This window comes from Cebus imitator, unplaced genomic scaffold, assembly GCF_001604975.1.
Source record: "Cebus imitator isolate Cc_AM_T3 unplaced genomic scaffold, Cebus_imitator-1.0 Scaffold149, whole genome shotgun sequence".
Taxonomy (NCBI): domain Eukaryota; kingdom Metazoa; phylum Chordata; class Mammalia; order Primates; family Cebidae; genus Cebus; species Cebus imitator.
In genome coordinates this window covers 969,450-978,508 of record NW_016107464.1, presented here as the reverse complement: position 1 = coordinate 978,508, position 9,059 = coordinate 969,450, and the positions used below count along the sequence as shown (strand labels likewise).

Sequence of the window (9,059 nt, the reverse complement as noted above, 5' to 3'; positions counted from 1 at the left end):
TGAAGTTGAATATACACCTTTTACTGTTTGAGATTGGGTGCGTGACTTTGTGTGACCATGTGTTTGGCATTTGTAATACAGAGAGCCTGTGTGTGAGTGTGTGTTTGTAAACTTTGGAGAGCCAGGTGTGTGCTCCAGGGAGGAACTTTCTGATGATATAGCAAGTTAGAAGGCCGGGCACAGTAATCCCAGCACTTTGGAAGACTGAGGTGAGCGGATCATGAGGTCAGGAGTTCGGGACCAGCCTGGACAACATGGTGAAACCCCATCTAAACGAAAAATACAATATTTAGATGGGCATGGTGGTGGGGGCCTGTAATCCCAGGTACTCAGGAGGCTGAGGCAGGAGAATTGCTTGAACCTGGGAAGCAGAGGTTGCAGTGAGCCAAGATCGCGCCACTGTACTCCAGCCTGGGTGACAAAGCAAGATTCTGCCTGGGGGGCAGGCAGGGTAAGCAAGTTAGAAACCAGCACCACTTCCTAAAGGAGCACTGGAAAGGTAGACCATAGGAGATGGGGAGAGAGCTCTCCTTTCTCAGGGACATGTTAGTAAGAATGAGGAAGGGTCTTTGCTTGCCCAAAGGGTTGGAATGGCACAAATGACCCCTTGGTGGTGGGGAGGAGATCCAAGCTTAGGTCACCTGCCAATGTGAAGAGTGGTGCCAGAAGTCCTGGCAATAGAGCCCCTTTCATGGTAGGTAGGTACCGAAAGCCAATGCTGAACTTCCCCTAACTTCCCAAGGCTTTTCGGGGTCACCAAATCTGAGATCCATATCATGTACAGGGCACAAAGGATCTGGCCTGGGCGTGTTACTTCCAGCCACTCCCTCATGGGCGAGGTAGACGGTGAAAATTGGAAAGGCAGTGAATTCGTGGAGGTGGGGTTGGGGAGAGGATGTCAGTGAAGTGAATTTGGCTTAAGGATAAGTGACATGAAACAGAAGGGGGCTGACGCAGGACTGGGGAGGCCGGGAATAGGGGCGCCTAATAAAGCTAGAGAGGAGGCAAGGCCAGATTCTGCAGGGCTCTGAAGCCCCACCTAAGTAACCCAACTTTACCCCCAAGGCAGTGGGGAGGGCCCAGCACTGAGGATTACAAGCTCAAAGGCTACAGTGTAGGTAACGGCATCGGAGGCGGCAGGAGCGGAAACCCCGACTAGTCTGTTGACCCAGCTCCCGGGGGAGGAAAATTGGTTGTGGGCCGGGTTGCAGCGGTGTGGAGAGGTGGCAGCACTCGGTGTTCAGTAGGTGGGTGGCCGAGGCCTCAACGCGGAGCGGGAGCAGCAGCCAGAGGAGAAAGCACGTCTAGCACTGCCCGCCAGGTGTCGCTTCGGCCCCAGGGAAGCGCTCGAGGCCGCTGGGTCCCGCGCTGGGAGGAGCTGCTGACCGACCGACGCCCGGACAGAGGACCGACGTGCGCCTCTCCTCTTCCTTTATCCTCTGACACCCACACGTCCACTTCCAGGACTCCGGACGCCCAGTGCGCATCTTGTCCCGACAGCCGTGGACTGCGGCTCTGCCGACGGCAGCCTCTGCGTCCCCGGGGGCCGAGGGGGGACGTTGGACCAGGGCAGAATTCCCGCCTGCTCCCAACCTGGCAGAAAGAGGCTGAGCCAGGGACACCGGAGCATCTGGAGGTCAAGTCCTTTCCCCAACCACTCAATGATTTCCATCCCGTCAGCCCCTCCCCCGACCGGTTGAGAGCTCCCAGTCGGGTCAGCCCCCTGGGGAAGAGCGGTCCCTGGTGTACCGAACCTTGCCAGGGCCTAGATCTTCGCTGCAGGGGCAGGGGCAAGTTCTGCTCCCCACAAGATCCCGTCGCACCGCCCCCTTCCTTCCCCTAGTCCACCGTCTAATCCTGGTCTGCGGCCCGGGAAGCAGGAGGCCAGCTGCCCGGAGAGCCCGGGGAGAGGACACCTAGTGTGGGCGGCTGTGGGCTGGTCCTCAGCGGGGCGCAGCTAATTTGCTGTGTGTCCTGAAGTCCTAACCGGCTGTCTCTGAACTCCAGCCCATGCCGACCTCTGCCAGTTGTAGGGAGGGGATTCTGTGGCCACGGAAGTGAAAGTGAAAAGCCAGGCCGTGGCGGGAAGAAGGATTTTCCTCTGCAGTGGGAGTCCCTGAGGCATTTGTTGGGAAAGGGCCCGGGCGCTCTAGGCAGTCTACCGGGGAAGGATGTGAGGAAACAGTGAGACATTTCCCTCTCTTCTCCTCGCCCTCAGTCCTAGAGCAACTCTCGCGAGGGCAAGGCCCAGGATTATGGGTCATGGGTCAGGTGAAAAATCCAAAAGGTGGAGACGGGGTGGCCTTCTCGGTCTCCGCCTCTGCCATGGCCTCTCCATTGCGCTGTCGCGTGGCCTCACAAGTTGGTCAGGTTGTCTAACCTTACTCTCCCATGTTGCAACCAGACCGGAGGCCCAGGGGCGAGTGCAGTGAACAACCTGGCCCCTCAGAGGCCCAGGCTGCGAAGGGAGTGAGCTTCCTCTCGAGGGGTGCACCTCCTGCGCCAAGGCCGCCGAGGGGTGTGCCTATGCCCAGCATTGAGGGTGCACCCTCCCTACCCCTTCATTCCAGGGGAGGCTTCTCATCCCGGCTGTGTGTCCTCGGGGCGCGAGGAACATGCGAATAGTGGCGTTGGTGTCATCGGAGACATGGGAGGCATGGGCCTGGGCTCCCGGCCGGGTCCATCCCGGATCAAGGAAGCCCCTTTCCCTCCCGCGAGGGGGTGACCCGGAGGGGAGTCGTTGCGGGGGACAGTAGGAATAGGGGAGGGGCGGAGCCGGCTGGCTTCTTCTGGCTTCTTCTGCCCAAAGTGGGGGTTGGGGGTTCTGGCTCGCGTTCCTCTCCCGGCGACGCCGGAGGGAGGACCCCGAGAGTTGGCCCGGGGTGTGCCGTGCCAGGGAGTCGGTGCGAGGCCGTCAGGGCCTGAACGTGCAGGAGTGTGCGCAGGAGAGACCTGGCCAAGGCCGAGGGGGAGAGTGAGTGTGAAGGAGCGATCCTGGGGGTGGGTGCGCGCCCAGCCGCCCTAGGGGAGCAGGCGGAGTGGGTGTGGGTGTGTGTGCACGCGCGTTTGCGAGCCGGGGTTGCACGTGAAGCACGGGGACCACAGCCGTCTGGAGGGTGCACCCGAGAAAGGGTGAACGCGAAGGGGCCACGAGTGCCAGCGGGATCGAGTGTGCCGGGCGGGGGGGCAGAGCGCGTGCCAGTGCCGGGCGAGTGGGAGTGGGGGCTCACAGGCCCTCTCAGGGCAAGCGTGTCCCCGCGAGCTGGCCGCGCGTGCCAGGCGCGGGAGCGTGCCAAGTCGGGGGCGCGCGGGGCCCGTGGCGGGGAGGGGTCGTGGCGCGCGGCCGCGGAGGCGCGGGGAGACAAGGCAAGAGGGGGAGGGGAGCGAGGGCGCGCGCGGCTGAGCGGGCGCCCGCGGTCACATGGGCGAGGGAAGGAGGGAGGGAGCGCGCGAGGGAGGGAGGAGGATGGGGGGGTTAAAGCCGCCGAGCGCCGAGGAGCCGGTGCAGAGCGGGCGGCGGCGGCAGCGGAGGCGGCGGCTCCAGCCGGCGCGGCTCGGGGCTCCGAGGTGGGATCCGGCGGGCAGTGCTAGCTCTGCGCTCCCTGCCTTGCTAGCTGCCCGGGGCAGTCGGAAGGCACGGCGCGAAGCACTGGTGGCCCGAGGGCGCGGTGAGTACCCTGCGGCGGAGTGCGCGCGGCCGGACCCTCAGAGCCCAGGTTGACGGACAAACCCGCGGCCCTCGTGCGCGCGGGAAGAGTGAGGGGACACCCGTGGGCCCAAGGCCGGGGGCGACAGGAAAGTTCACGAGAAACTTTGCCCGCAAACTCGGGGGCGGGGGCGCTGGAGAAGCGGCCCCCACGTCCGGGCGCTCCGGGGGTTGGGCGTGGTGGTGGTGGTGGTGGGGCCGGACTGTCGATTAGAGGGAGGTGGCTCCGGCGGTTCGCCCTAGTGTCCCTCTTCTTCCCACCCCTCAGCTGCACGCGCGGGGTCTGAAAAAATTCCTGGGCTTGGAGCGTTCGCAGTGGCCCCTTCGCGCCCAAAGGTTGCTTCTTTTCTCGGACAGAAATCTGGACTTCAAAGCGCCCGGGGATGCGAACGGACAGTTGCGCGTCTGCCAATGCATGTGTGTCCGTGTGAATCGGCGCGCTCGTGTGTGCATGTGTGTGTGTCAGTCGGCCTCCCATGGTTTTCTCTTGAGTCCGCCTGGATGTATCTCCATGTAGTGGGTCTCCTCCAGTGTGTCTCTTTGTAAGTCTCCCTGGCTTGTGTGAGTCCGCCTGTGGTGTATTCCCCAAGTGTCTCTTTGTGAGTCTGCTCGTTTGTGTCTCCTCCAGTGCAGCTCAGTGTGAGCCGGCCTGGGTGTCCCTGCTCTGAGTAGTGCATCTCCGCGTGCCTGAGGGCTGGGCCGTGGGGAGGTCACCAGACGGACAGCTCTCCCTCTCGGCTCCTCTCCTCTCCCAAGCCTCTCCTCCAGCGTTAGCTCGCTCGCTCGCTCGCTCACTCGCTCGCTCCCCTGTCCCCCTCCCCCCTCCAGTAGCTTCAGGCGGGCAGGACTATTTCACGCCTTGTTGAAAATTCAGGATTTTCTTTCTCTTTCCGTCTAGTCTGTCTCTTTGAGAAGCGTTTGTGTGTGTCTGTGTGCCTGGCAGCTTGTCTGTAACATTGGGTGTGTGTCTGCATGCCGCTATAGGAGTGTGTCTGTAACACTAGTTGTTCTGCCTGTAATACTTGGTGTATTTGTGTCTGTGTCACTGGGGGTGTTTGTGTGGCTGTGATCACTGAGGTGGTGAGAGTCTCAAATGCTGGGTGTGTCTGTGCATCTGTAATTGCTGTGTGTCTGAGGGGACTGAAACACCAGGTGTATTTTTGTGTGTCTCTGGGTGTGATGGTGTGCCATTGCATGTGTGGGGATGGGGCTTGAGCCATTGCATATTCCTAGGGATGTAGGGCTAGCAAGGACTTGGGGGCTAGAAGGGCCTGGGTGTCTCAAACTATGCACCCGCTGTCTCCACTGTCACAACCCACACAAATCCTCTTAGCAGGGGCTCCTGGTCAGCATTGGTGAGATGGAGCTAAGGTTCACACTGTCAGGGTTGATACTCCAACTGAGACCCTGAGCCTACACAAAAACTAGGAGTTTAAAGTTCATGCACAGGGCGTCTGGGGGCTCTGGAATCCATACTCAGATGCACACTGGGACACTTCAACTCCTTCTAGGGTCTAGGGATTTACACTCATATGGACTCACACATTGTGGGGCTCATATCCAGTGATACACTTCGGTCCTGGAGTTTCCACATAGACTCACATTGGGACTCTGCTCACACTGGGACCCACATTGGGACTATAGGCTCATGCTTAGATTCATGGTCTTATCCTTTAGCTTAGATATACAGTGAGACCTAGAGCTCACACTCAGAATCTCATCGGAGTTCTAGGGCTCACACGAAGACTCTGGTGCTCACTCCAATTCACACTTACATTCTGGGACTCTGAGTTACAATCAGATTCACATGGGGAACATGGGGCTCACATTTGAACTCAAGGACTCAATGAGGACACTGGCGTTAATAGTCAGATTCACATTTCCAAGCTAGGGCTCACATTGACACATGCAGGGACCCTGGAGCTCACTGAGATTCACATACAACCTTTGGGCTCACACTTAGATTCATGTGGGGACTCTGAGGGTCAGATCTCCATGGAAACCTAGGGCTCACACTTAGATTCATACCAGGATCTTGGTCACTCCCTCAGATGCACATGAGACCCTGTGACTCACTCAGATTCACATTGGGATTCACAGAGGTCACACTCAGACTCACACTAGGACTCTGGTGATCACACTTGAGATTTCCCCTTCCATTTTAGGATCACTTTGAGACCCAGTGTTCACACTCAGACTCACACTAGGGTTCTGATGTTCACACTTAGACTTACATGGGCACTTTGGGACTCACACTCAGAATTAAAAAGGGACACCAGTGTTCACACTCAGACTCCATATGAGTCACCTTAGCTCATACTCAGAAGCCGTTATAACCAGGGGCTCACACTCAGACTTACACTAGAACTCTAATGCTTATGCTGACTTGTACAGGAATTCTGGGACTCAGGCTAACACTTCAGTCCTGTAGCTCACATTCAGACCCACTGGGTTATTTGTTTTTTCTTTTTGAGACAGAGGCTTGCTCTGTCGCCAGGCGCCAGGCTGTAGTGCAGTGGCGCGATCTCGGCTCACTACAACCTCTGCCTCCCGGGTTCAAGCAATTCTCCTGCCTCAGCCTCCCAAGTAGCTGGGACTATAGGCATGGGCCACCACGCCTAGCAAATTGTATTTTTTAGTAGAGACAGGGTTTCACCATGTTGACCAGGATGGTCTCAATCTCTTGACCTTGTGATCCACCCGCCTCAGCCTCCCAAAGTGTTGGGATTACAGGCGTGAGCCACCACACCCAGCCCCACTGGGGTTTATAGTCAGATGCATGCTGGGACTTGGGCTTATACTCAAACCCATACTTGCATCTTGGAGTTCACACTCAGATGAACATTAGACCCAGATGCTTAGATTAAACTCACACTTTCATCCTGGGCTCACATTCAGATCCACACTAAGATTGTGGCAGTCACAATTCCAGTGGAACTTAGAACTCATGGTCAGATATGCCCATGCTTTCCTTTGGTTTGTGGTGAGTGTTGGGGCACTTGAGGTGAGGAAGAGAGACTGACTGCTTCAGGATCCGTCCCCTCCAAAGGTGAGGAGGAGAGAGGATACACATTTGGTCACATCCCTCACATGGGCTGTGGGCTGATGGAGATGCGGGGGGTGAGGGCGGTGATAAAGGCTAACCCAGTTAAATTTCCTGCTTTCCTTCCATAAGGAGACTAGGCTCTTAGCAGGAAGATCTGCCAGGATTGTTGGTACAGGGGTGACACGAACCCTTAGATTCCTCCATGTGCCATATCAATGCACAGCCATTCCCCTTGAATAGTTTTGGACATCTCTTCTGTGGTAGAGAAGGCCAGGTGGGGGAAATAAGACTCTTGTCTTCCCAAGACGCCCCCCACCATACACACACATCTCAATCATTCTTAAGATGGGAGGGGTGTGAAGATTGGAGGGAGCAGACTTTGGTTCCTATGACTGCTCCAGGGTGCTGAATCTGTGATTATAGAAGAGATAACAGCCTCAAATCTATGCAGGGAAGGTAGCTAGAGGAGAAGACTAGAGCTCACCCTCTCTTCTCTCCTCTGCCCTGGCTGGGAAGGGGTAGAGACCATGTTATGTTGTTTGTGTCTCTGGGATTGCCTGTTGAGCCCTTATCCTGGCTCCAGGGCATGCCTAGGCTTCCCAACGCTGTTCCCCAAAAGATCAGTAGGCTTGAGGGGGTCGGGCTGGGTTGCAGCCAGCCATGGGACTCCAACTCCCCTGGAGATTCTCAGGACTTTGCGTGCTCTGCTGCTTTGGACATCAGTAGTTGGGGCTGCCTGAGACACACTGTCTTCCCCCATGAGAGCCCACACAGTAGAGACATGGTCCTGTGGTCTCTACTCCAGTGCTGAGATGACTGGGCTATAACTGTTGCCTGTCCCCGAAGGGGACACATGCTCTCCAGCTCCCCTATGGGGGTGGGGGGCTGGGAGGCCAAGCACCCCTGCTCTCTGCCCCCCCATGGTGAGTTGAAGTGTAAATGAATCGGAAACATATGGAGTGGATTTTCTTTGAAATGCAGATGGGTTGGGGGGACTGTGTGTGCTTGCTTTGGGGGGGGTCCTGGAGAGCAAGGAGCCTGAGAAGTGAGAACTGACCCCCTCCTCCAGATCCACCATTGGGTGGGGGTGGTGGGGGAGACCTCGGCTGTGTAAACTCCTGTGGCCCTGGGTGACCACACCCACAAGGGCTCTTGGCTTCCTGTGGGGAGGGGCTGAGAAGGCAAGTGGTCCCTGGGGATGGAGAGCACTGAGGTCATCAGTCCCTTTTACCTTTCCAGAGGGCAAAGAGAGTCCCAAAGCACAGAGCTGTGCTGGTTTGGGGGTCACCAGAGCTAGGCACTCTGGGGGCCAAGGGGTGGATGGAGGAGCTGAAGCAGATGTTCAGGAAGAGTCAGACCCTGCTACTGTGGGCAGCCAGTTCCCAAAAGCTGGGGCTAGAGCTACAGTAGCAGGAACTGAAATTAAACTATGATAGTGACTTGTGTTCAGCTTGAGGGCCCATCTTGGGTTTAGGAGCAAAGAGTCCTCAGTCCTATAGAAGGACAGGTTTCTCCAGACCCAGGGCAGTCAGTGTGTCCCACCATATACCCTACCTATACTTTCCCCATGTGACATTCAGTGAGGTTGCATAGTAGTTGCCTATGAGCTCTGTGTGACTCAAGGACTGGATCTATCTTGCTCACCCTGTACTCGCCTGCCCTTGGCACAGACCTCATACACCTTAGGAAGGAATTCTTGTGTGAACAATAATACATCTTTTTCTCTCTCATCAGACTGAATGCTCCTTGTGGGCAGGACCATGTGCCTGGCTCTCTGTACAGTGCCTGGCAGGAAATAGGTGCTCAATAAATGTTGAAGCATGAATCACTGAGTGGAACAGATCGTGGGGAGAGGGAACCTCCTGGGATTTGTGGTTTGCGACCCACCATCCCATGTTCTACACCCCTGTTTGGCTCAAAGGAACACTGGTTTGCAGTTTAGACTACAGGAAGGAAGGACTTCCCTGAGTGAAGGGAAGGAGTGCAGAGGATAGGCGCCTTCCTTGGAAAGGTCTGGACCAGAGGAGGCTGGGGCAGGGCAATCACCCTGATTCCATGGCAGAGGTCGGAGGTCACCCTCCCCCTTCCCACCCTCAGGAGTTTCAGAAGGCAAGGTCCTTTTTTCCCCTATGTGGTTGTAAACATGTCCCTTGCCCTCTCTAGGTGTGGGTTTCTTAGACTCTACCTGAGGGAATAGACTCTATCTCTGACCCTCCAGCTGAGGGAATGGACCCTATCTCTGACCTTCCAAGGCTGGGCTCTGAGACTGTGTAGCTGTTGTGGGCACCACAGAGTGTCTGTATCGGT

The 9,059-nt window shown here is 57.1% G+C and overlaps 1 protein-coding gene across 4 annotated transcripts in view; it reads left to right on the top strand.

The window, feature by feature from the left end:
• The first annotated feature begins 2,874 nt into the window (after positions 1-2,874).
• Positions 2,875-9,059, top strand: part of CNTFR (ciliary neurotrophic factor receptor) — a 39,129-nt gene continuing 32,944 nt past the window's right edge. The window contains exon 1 of one of the 4 annotated variants that reach the window (XM_017542991.2): positions 2,875-2,974. The gene's annotated coding sequence lies outside the window, so the exon portion shown is untranslated. Of the gene's footprint in view, positions 2,975-3,056; positions 3,133-3,493; positions 3,669-9,059 lie in introns of those variants that run through there. The other 3 variants (XM_017542992.2, XM_037743649.1, XM_017542990.2) reach the window with 3 other exon arrangements.